The following is a 10,595-nucleotide window of genomic DNA, read 5'->3' on the forward strand; positions in this document are numbered from 1 at the left end:
CAGTCAACATTTGATAAAATATCCCAATATTTTTTTTAAAAATTTCTTTGGGGTGATCTTTGTGCTGCCCCTTTACACACCTGTTCACAAAAAGCTGGAAACTCGTTCAGAAACTAAGTCCGAAAAAGTGAGCCTAGATCCGTCACAATTCACGCAGATCTATACACAGGGAATTGCATGTTCCCTTCGTTCTTTATATAGACACTAGCTGCAAACCGTACTGTCATCCGAGCGATGTGAAACTGTAAAAACAAAATCAAACTACCTATTTCTTAGATTAATATTGATTGCACACCTCATGCACAGTTCCAATATGCAAAATCAACCATTATCTTAAGTAGAAATTGCTGAAAACGACAGAAAATGGATATATAAACCTCCAAGTAGGAACCTGTGCTTGGAGCGATTCTATTATCAATATTATAACACAATCTCTTGTAATTTGCGTCTGTGGTCAAGCGGGTTTGGTACTGCTACTGACATTTCTGAAACGAAGAGCGATGGTTCGAGCCTCCATGCGGAAAGTTAGAGTTTTTCTCTCTTTTTATTAATATATGAGAAATTTTATAAATATAAATTTCTACTATGAAGTGATTGGAAACACATTATCCGACGAACTGTCACTTTTCAAATTCCTGTCACATTTTGTAGCCCGCCATGTGCATAATTCATATACGAAAACGCTAAAATAAGAAATGTGAACACAGTTGAATACCTAAAACTACACGTCCAAAATGAAAATTATTCATATATATATTTCGGGGGGCTATGCTAACTTCATTCTTGGAAATGTGAACATTCTACAAGATATGTCATTCACTTTACAATATTTTATTTGAATAAACATAAAATTTCGAGGGGGGATCAAGCCCGAAGTCCCCTAAAACACACACACACACACACACACACACATATATATATATATATATATATATATATATATATATATATATATATATATATATATATATATATATATATATATATATATATATATATATGCTTGTATTATTTTGCATTACAAAAACTTAGGATACCTCATAATCTGGATTCTTATAAAGCAATTTGAACAATTATTTAGAAAATATGTACTGCTTAAAATCGGATTAAATCGCAATGCCAGCAATCTGTAATATCTTACATTTTTATTTATTTACATTGAATGTGTACTTGTTTTATACTGTATAGCATGGATTTTAGATGCTACATAAGAAACAATTATCTATAATTGAATTTAAGTAGGAAATCGATATAGTTATTATAAGAAGAAGCTTGTGAAAATGAAGTGCATAATAATGGTTGTATCCGAAATGGATGTTGCGTAATGGTGTAATTGTTTACACTGCCATTTTGGAATACTGGGCTCTTCAAACTGTCCATCCTAGGGATGCGCAGAGTCGAGTCGAGAAAATATTTTCCTGACACAATTCGAGTCGAGACACAGCTCTTGCAATAGAAAAATATACATTTGTCGAGTCGAGACATCACTTTTACAGCATATTGTTGAGACGAGACGGCCTCAAATCTTGTCTCTTGCGCATCCCTATCCATCCTACCTAGATAAAATCAATTTTGGATGCGAATATTCAATTTCTTTTAACGGTAATTGTAATCTACGATACAGATTGAAGTAAGATGTTGGCTTGAACTGCTTTATTACCCACTTAACCTTTTTATACTGCAATTAGGCTATATCTAATTTTGGCACAAATATTTATTATTCTTAGAATGTAAACACTGAAGAATATATAGGAACACATAATGAGGAAGAACTCAATGTTCGTAGTAATTAACAAATTGGTTGCAAATTTATTTAAAATTGACTCTCTTGAAATCTAAATAATCATTATTATAAAGAAAGCAAGAAAACCGTTTTGTTAATTTGGACATATTATAAGAGATTGAGGAAAGTGTATTTAATCGAACAGAATATATGAAACTAAATGGAATGGCATGTAGAACTGAACTTGAAAGAGGATAGGATGTGTAAATGAAAAATTAAAGAAAGCAACTGTTAACAGCAGTAGTTACTATTTACAGCAGATGAGTGAAATCTACCCCCCCCCCAAAAAAAAAAAAACGTTCAACAATTCTGAAACATAAGGCTTCACATTTTCTTCGTTTCCTGACAAAATCAAAAAATGGATTTTGCATATTTTTTGTCTATACCCCTTAATATAATTAGCTAACAAACCAAGTACGGTCGACTGACTAGACGTCAAGTGAGTGAAATTTATATAGGAAGTATCGATACAGCGTTCACCGAAGTGACGCAGACGTCGTGTTGAAGCTTCTGGTAGGTCCTATTTCGTAATGGAGTTTAGGTCAGTGAGATTTCTTTATACGTATGAGAGGGCTCTTTAACTCCATACTAAAGGCATGTCGTATAACTTATTCAAATCGTCTGGTATTCGGACAACCATGAGCCCAATTCGTTTTGCTTCACTGCTCACAAGTTCAACTTGAAAGAAATTCTTACTTTTCCAAGGAAACACAAACAGTTTTAATGCTCATTTTATTATTGGTGAAATGTATAATTCTGCAAGTAACAACAATTTTCATGTTCATCTCCGAGATTCGATCCCTCGTCCTTTGGCTCAGTAGTTCAACAAGTAGACAACTACACTAATTTTCGTTGTGTAACAGGTTGCAGGAAAATTGGTTTGAACTGCACGAAGGAAATTGGGGGCATTGATTATAGCTGGATTGAGGCAACTACCATGTGCTCCCATGTATACATAATTTCGAAATACTTTATCCTTAAGTATTACAATGATGAATTGTTTCTACAGTACAGTTAATAACAGATCCTATTACACTTAAAAGAGGAAAATACAGATTTACAGAATATTTTCGATTGTGAACGTTGTATTGTGGGTTCGAACCTATCATCTTTGGTTTACTGTTTCCCGAAGATACTCGAAGTTGAACTTAGGAAATGCTTGCCCCAAAAGACCAGTATTAGACAGTCCAAGTTCAAAAATAAGTTCTTATAGCAACTATAGTGATTTCCTAATTAAATGTAATTTAGAGTTACCCCGTGCCGTAAACGTAGGTGAACCATCGATGGGTAACTAGTGACCTCTCAACGATGGCCCCACTGCAACGATCCGCGGCGGTCCCACTTCCGTTTTGAAAATTATACCACCAGTGGGCCACCGCTGGCATAAACGCGACGAAATGCCAATGAATTACAAAATTACTCCACCAAAATATGTTAAATAGCCTATATGCATGATTCATTTACATTGAGATGAGTCTAAAAAGCACTTACAAAACATTTATAAAGTTCTCCCGGAATGGTGCGAAACAGCAACCCTGTGATGTAGAAGCATGGGCTACTCTTGACCCCGGAGCTCACTTTAGGAACATTCGTCAGGAAAAACAAATATATAATAATAAAGGTATGTACATGACTGGCGATAAGTCGTTTCGGTCCCTTCGCCGATTCTCCGCGACGAATCGAAAGACGGACCGAAAAGAAGTCATCGCCGCTACGTGGTGGTAACTGTAACACCCCTACTCAAGATGTCTGTTTCGACTCGACGAAATCCTGCCGCCAGGGACACACTAGCGGCAGTCTTTCGATGCGTCGCTATATCGACGATCGACATTTACCGGCAAGTGGGCCACTAGATATTGGCGACGTTAACGGCATGGGGTCAAGTTTCATCTCACAAATGTGAGAAATTTTAACTCCTTTCCTCTGTTAGGATACGCATTTTAATAAAAATGGCGTGACAACAAGCCAGTCCGCTCATGGCACGTGAAATGTTCTAGGACGGGGCTATCTTCATGGTTGCTATATATTATGTTTGGTATTTCTGTTTGTATACATTTCGTGAGTCAGAGGGCGGCCCACCCTGGCCCCTTCGGGTGCCCATGAGTCAGAGGTAGCTGAAAGTGTTAACTAATAAAAACCATTTCAAACGGTTAAGCCATTTTTTGTTCTGATAGACGACCTCTTTTTCATTTATATGCTATGTAGATAGATACAGATTAATAGCATTATTACTGTCTTATTATTTATTTAATTTTTACCATATACTTTTCTCAACGTTTAAGTCCTTAGGCTAAAGAAGACGGGTGAGTCATGCAAATAAATTCTAGTTCAAGTAAAATTTTAATGGACCCTTAACGGGAATTGAACCCGCGACTATAAGACCCAACAACGAACGCGCTAGGCATTAGACAGTAAAACAAAACTGACTTACCGAACGTTCCTCAGTAACTGTTATTTTTATATTTTTAATTGTTTTACTCGGTTTTATAGTTTTAGCAGTACCTCTTTAACAACAGGAGCACGAACACAGAATTATCAGATAGGTAAAAACACAATCATCTTCCAGCGGGAATAGAACCCGGTACCCCGTACACCAAAGGCACACGTGCTAACCACTGGACTATCTGTGTAGTGTAAATAAATACGGTGTAAATAAATACGGCCTTCTATACGGTGTAATTCACCAACTGTATCCTTACACAGCCATCCCCAGCAGTGAATAGTAACACGCGCCATTGGATGCGTTCTGTGCATGTACTGTGGATCGTAACGTTTTCCTCTGGGGCTATACAGAAGTCGAGGACCATCATTTGCTGAAGAGAATATCTTTTCGTCTGTGAAGATTACATGATCCCAATTACGACAAATATTTGCCTCAGCAAATGGTAGTCGATCATATGACTATCCGTCGATTGCTCTTTATACGCGGCTCGATATGCGTGAAGCCCTGCATCTTTAAGGCGTCGCCGAGCGGTGAAGGAGCCAGGAAAACGAGATGCTATCACTAACTGCCAGGATGACATGAAAGGATTGCGAAGGCTTACATCAACTAGGGCCCGATCTTGTTGTGAGTTTGAAACCCTTTGAAGTCCAGCCGTGTTTTCTAGACACGTTACCTGTTTCTGAGTATTTCTTCCACCAAGTATATGCTGTAGAACAGGGAACACCAAGACGTTCGCTAGCTTGTCTCACGCTTATACCACCGTATTCAACAAGAGCAGTAAGCTGCTCGCGAACATTCTGACCACGATGAGCCATGACTAATTAATCAATTGCAGCTGTTTGGCTGTAGGTGATTTCGTTAGGCTTAAGTGGAGAAACTCGTCTGCAGCGACAAGGCAAACGTCATGTTTTCGTAGTTCAGCTTTTTTCACAAAAAAAGTGTTACAGAGTTGTGTGACACAACACACACACACACACACACACACACACACACATATATATATATATATATATATATATATATATATATATATATATATATATATATATATATATATATATATATATATATATATATATAAATCAGGAACATGAATAATCTACATTTTTGACGTCTGTCTTAACGTTTACATACATAAATTATGGAAATGGCGGGCTAGTAAATGTAACAGTGATTTGAAAACTGACAGTTCGTCTGATTGTTTTTCCAAGCACTTCAAAGTAGAAATTTATATTTATAACAATGTTCCCATATACTTAAAAAAAGGGAAGAAATAAAAACGAACTTCCCTCACGGAGGCTCGAACCGTGGCCCCTCGTTTCAGAAATTTCAATCATCATTACTAAACCCGCTTGGCTACGAAAGCACTTGGTAGGAAACGCGTTATAATATTGATAATTATATCGCTCTAAGCGCATTTTGACACTTGAAGTTTTAAATAGTCATTTTCGGTCTTTTTCAGTAATTTCTACTTAAGATACTGATTGTTTTTGAATATTGGAACTGTGCAATCAATATTAATCTCAGAAATAAGTAGTTTGATTTTGTTCTTACATTTTCACATCGCTCGGATGACAGTACGGTTTGCAGCTAGTGTCTATATAAATAACGGAGGGAAATGCAATTCCCTGTGTATAGATTTGCGGGAATTGCTCTTTACACGCGGCTCGATATGCGTGAAGCCCTGCACCTTTAAGGCGTCGCCGAGCGGTGAAGGAACCAGGAAAACGAGACGCTATCACTAACTGCCAGGATGACATGAAAGGATTGACGGATCTAGGCTCACTTTTTCGGACTTAGTTTCTGAACGAGTTTCCAGCTTTTTGTGAACAAGTGTGTACCATATCGAGTTGTGCATTAATGGAAGCTATGTCTAAAAATAATATACATTTCCTTTCCCTCGACTTCGATCCGACATTTTGTTCTCGAGTTACGGCTGTTTTGGGCATTTTTCCGACAGGTTTTTGGCTGGTCATAGCGTCAAAAAAAAAAAAAAAAAAAAAAAAAAAACATTTGTGCACCCAGGTTGTCTTATCTTGGTGTCAGGAATCAGCTCCCAAACGTTGTCGGTGTTGTTTTGAAACACCCTGTATATTTCTATCCTATTTCTGATTAGCTCCTGTTTGCCAATCAATTTCCAGTATACACAAAACAAAACAAACGTGAACTAAATTAAGTAAATCGCCTTCCCCTATGCTTTCTTCTTTTATAGTAATTATTATATATTTATATTGTAGTTGACAGAGATTGCCAATATTGATTGAAATATCTGTTAAAATGCTAGAAGTGGAATCCCCTCTTTAGTACAGAAATACCCTCCTTGCATCCTACCGCCATATTAGGCGAGATGGGATTAGGCAAGATGGGAATTCCCATCTCGCCTAAAATGGCGGACATTTTTATCTTAGAGATATAAGTGGCTGATAAATCGTTAGGCGAGGTAGGATTAGGCGAGATGGGATGGAATCATCTGAAAAGGTAGGGGGACGGTAGGTAGTGGCATGACGTGACGACGTCCCCCATGCCTATCTTTGCCCATGGTAATTTCTTTGGAACTGGTGGGACGCCGTACACATTTTTTGGAGGTGGGGGGCCGGGTTACGATTTTTTTAGTTACATAGTGTCATTATTATCAATGATACAAATAATAATAATAATAATAATAATAATAATAATAATAATAATAATAATAATAATAATAATAATAATAATAATAATAATAATAATAATAATAGAACAACATGTATAAAAATATCTGAATACTAAAAATTATATAATTTGTTTATTGATTGACTGTCGACCTCGGTCGTCTAGAAGTCTTCAAGATGTAAGGACATCGTTCACGAGATTATGGTTTGAGTTCCGGACGAGCAAGTATTCAGGATCGAGCCAAAAATTGTTAGTCATAGGTCGCGGGCTAAATATGTTCAAAACTGCTCGGCCCGGGTTTAGGGTTGTCAACGGCTCAGCTCACAGCTCATTCACTATCGAGCCGAACAGAGAAGTGAGCTGAGCCAACAGCTCACTCATCCGACCCGACTAGAGCCCTCATAATTTCTCTCAAAAGCCTTTAATGTGCGTTCATACATTAACGTAAAAGACAAAAGACAGGCAAAATAATTGTTTTATAATTCTAGTCGTTAAATTCTTAGAGTGTCTTGATTTGTTAATACTTTAAGTATATATAAGGTATTCCAATGACAATTAACACAAATTTTCTTTATAAGCAGTTAACGTACGCGCATTTGGCGTGGGAGAACTGGGTTCGATGTCGGCGGAGGCAGCTGTGGTTCGGATTCCACGTTAATCAGTAGATCCACGTCTCATATATTCTCGCTGCTGAACGGGACGTTAAAATCAACTCAACTCAACTCATATTTCTTTATTGTTATTGGATTTGGCTGTTGGAGATATCAGTAAAAGTGTTTAATCATTGTCAATTTGGACACCAGCGACATGCGGAGGTTCTCTCAGCCTTCAAAGTGTACGCGCGAAGATCATAAATTATCAGAAATGAATTTTATTAAAACGTAGGCCAATCTTTTGACTAGAAATAGGGTAAGTTTGAATAATATGGGCACATTAAAAGCAAAATGAAAAAAAAATATTTTATTGATATCAAAAGATAATTTGACAGAAACATGAAATGTCTTGTCTAAAGTGAGTTCAATATTGATTAAGTTACTTTTAAATTCCAAAGCATTACCTTGCATCAAGTTTGTCTATTCTCAGCAAGTTTGTTGCCTCGGTTCCAACAAACGGTATGCGCAGAAAGAGATCATTTAGAACACCAATGTCATACCCAAAGGAGGCGCAAGGGACCTATGATCCCACCCACCTAAACCAATGGAAGCTACTAAACACAGCTTCAATCCATTCATTCATCAAGATAGATATACAGGAAATTTATCTAGTTGGAAATTTATACCTGACTGTACAAGAACTTAGATTCGTAATAGTCTTCTTTACAGCCGAATCAAGGATTTCTTTAAACTAGACCCCAGATACAAGAAGACCCATTGAGCCGAATATACACTCACTTCCATAAAAGCCACATCTGACCTGTAGCGAACCAACTCGAACATTTGATCAGGTTAAATGACCTGAGCCTACTTTATCTACTCTAATGGTGCAATTGGTTTAAATGGGTCGACTCACGGCTTGTTCACCACAGAGCCAAGCTCAGAAGATCCGCTCACATGTCACGTCTACCGAGTTGGCCGGATCGAGCCGATGGCCACTTGAGCAGAACCGAACCGAGCTAATGACTCATCCCAACAGAGCCGGCTCTAGCCATTGGCTGCTGAGTTGAGCCGGGTCGAACAGAGCCGATTGACTCGCTTCTACCGAGCCAGTGCTAATCCTAACCAAGCCGGCTCAAGCTGTTCACTCACTTGCACCGAGCCGAGCCGGTTAACATCACTATCCGGGTTCTTCTTCTAATTGGGCTAAAAAATTCAACCAGAGCTCCTTCGTGGCTAAGCGGGTTCGATTCACGACGGGATCTCTTGTGGTTAGGACTCCACGTTAATCAGTAGGTCCCGTCTCATATAGCCTCGCTGCTGAAAGGGACGTTAAAATCAAAATCAACTCAATTCAAAAATTCGACCGTGCAAGTCCCAGCCTAGATGGTAAGAACTACAGTAATTATATATTTATTCGAGTCGAGTTTTAGCTCGACTCGTGCCCGTCCCTAGTTTTCATATTAGTGGTACTTGACGTTTTATCTGATACAGGCACCATGTCTTGGCGGCTATTTTGAAAACGGTGACTGATATGAAAAATCTTTTGCAACTGTGCTCTTTAGTTTTTAGTAGTAACGAACGAGATATTACTGGATATATATTTACATTTAAATTTTTAAAGTTGGGCCCTGAGTCCCCATGAAGAGCGACCCTGGGCGGCACAGCGACAATACCATTCGACGTACCTTATGAGATTTCCAATTTGTGTTGGACCTCATATATAGGCCTATATATGTATATATAACTTATTTAAAGTAAAATTTGTAACTAACAAATAAAGTAACGTCTACATACGAAATATTCGATTCCCGGTGGAAAATATTGACATTTGAACCCACTACAGTGGTTCGAATTCCAAGTTAAATGGTCTCTCTGTATTTTATATAGCTTCGGTGATGAGAAAGGCTTATCTAACCTTCCTACTAGAAGATACCTTAGTGATTTAACCGATTACACCAGCCTATCAGCATTCGAAAAATGTTTCCAATAAAATTTACGTATCGAATCATCAATTAAAATGACAGGGTTTGTAAACAGTTTTTCAGTTTCGCCGTACACCTCTAAGGGGGAAGGGAATTTTAGTATAGAGAAATTTCTGCCTGCAAAATATAAATTTTATTTCGTACATTTTTCGTCTGATGCTTTTTTTTTTCGAGATATTTTGCAGTATGGAATAACAAAATTCACCCTATGTGTACATTTTCATCCCTCATTTTAATGAAACTACTCCATATTTTAAGTCCTTTAAAAACAAGGTCAGTAGTAGAGCGTTTATCTCTGGTGCAAGAAGTAAATGGTTCGATCACAGATTGCGCCATGTGAGCTTATTTAGTGATGAGCAGTGGGAATATTCCAGGTGGGAAGGAATTTAAAAAATGGGAATATTTTTCCCGGGAAGGAATATATTTCCATTTCTTTACTTCATCCTCCAAATTATAAGAACCGTATGACTAATTACATTATTTTAATATTTTATGATTTACTTCTAGGTTTTAAAGAATTTGAAGGTTAAAAAATTTAAAATTCTTTGACAGTACTTTATATAAGTAATAATATGTTTTTTTAAGTTCAATTTCCATTTGCACTAAAAAGTAAAGTAATTGTTTAGTATTGGGGGGCCAAAAATAGCCGAAAGTAGGATGATTTACTGAAGAAATGAGTTGAAAGTAGTGTTCAAGTAGTCAAGAAAGTATCGAACACATTTTTTTTAAGGGCAGTACTGCCCTGTCGCGACAAAACGCTGTAACTTTGGCGGAGCAGTTTTGAGAAAAAGAGCCGTGAAGTCGCCACAGACTGGCTAATTTCCTACTTACATCGAAATTCTCTTTGGTATATTTTCAAAAGTATTTGATTCAGCTCAATGCTGGGCCTGGTGAACATAAGTATCGGTGGGGGAAATTCAAAAATGCTTAGAGCGACAAAACAATGTAACTCAAGTTACAGCGTTTTGTCGCGACACGGCAGAGTAGGGGATTTGTACAAACCGTAAAGGTAAGTCGAAGTGATTTATGTGAGAAAAGAAGGTGAATTGTTGGTAACGAAGATAGAAAACAACGTGCCCTGCGGGGCTATAATCCGCCTTCACTCGCTAACGCTTGCTCGGCAATGCTCTCTAAATTTAATA

Source organism: Thermobia domestica, chromosome 5 (genome assembly GCF_964235325.1).
Source record: "Thermobia domestica chromosome 5, izTheDome1.hap1.1, whole genome shotgun sequence".
Taxonomy (NCBI): domain Eukaryota; kingdom Metazoa; phylum Arthropoda; class Insecta; order Zygentoma; family Lepismatidae; genus Thermobia; species Thermobia domestica.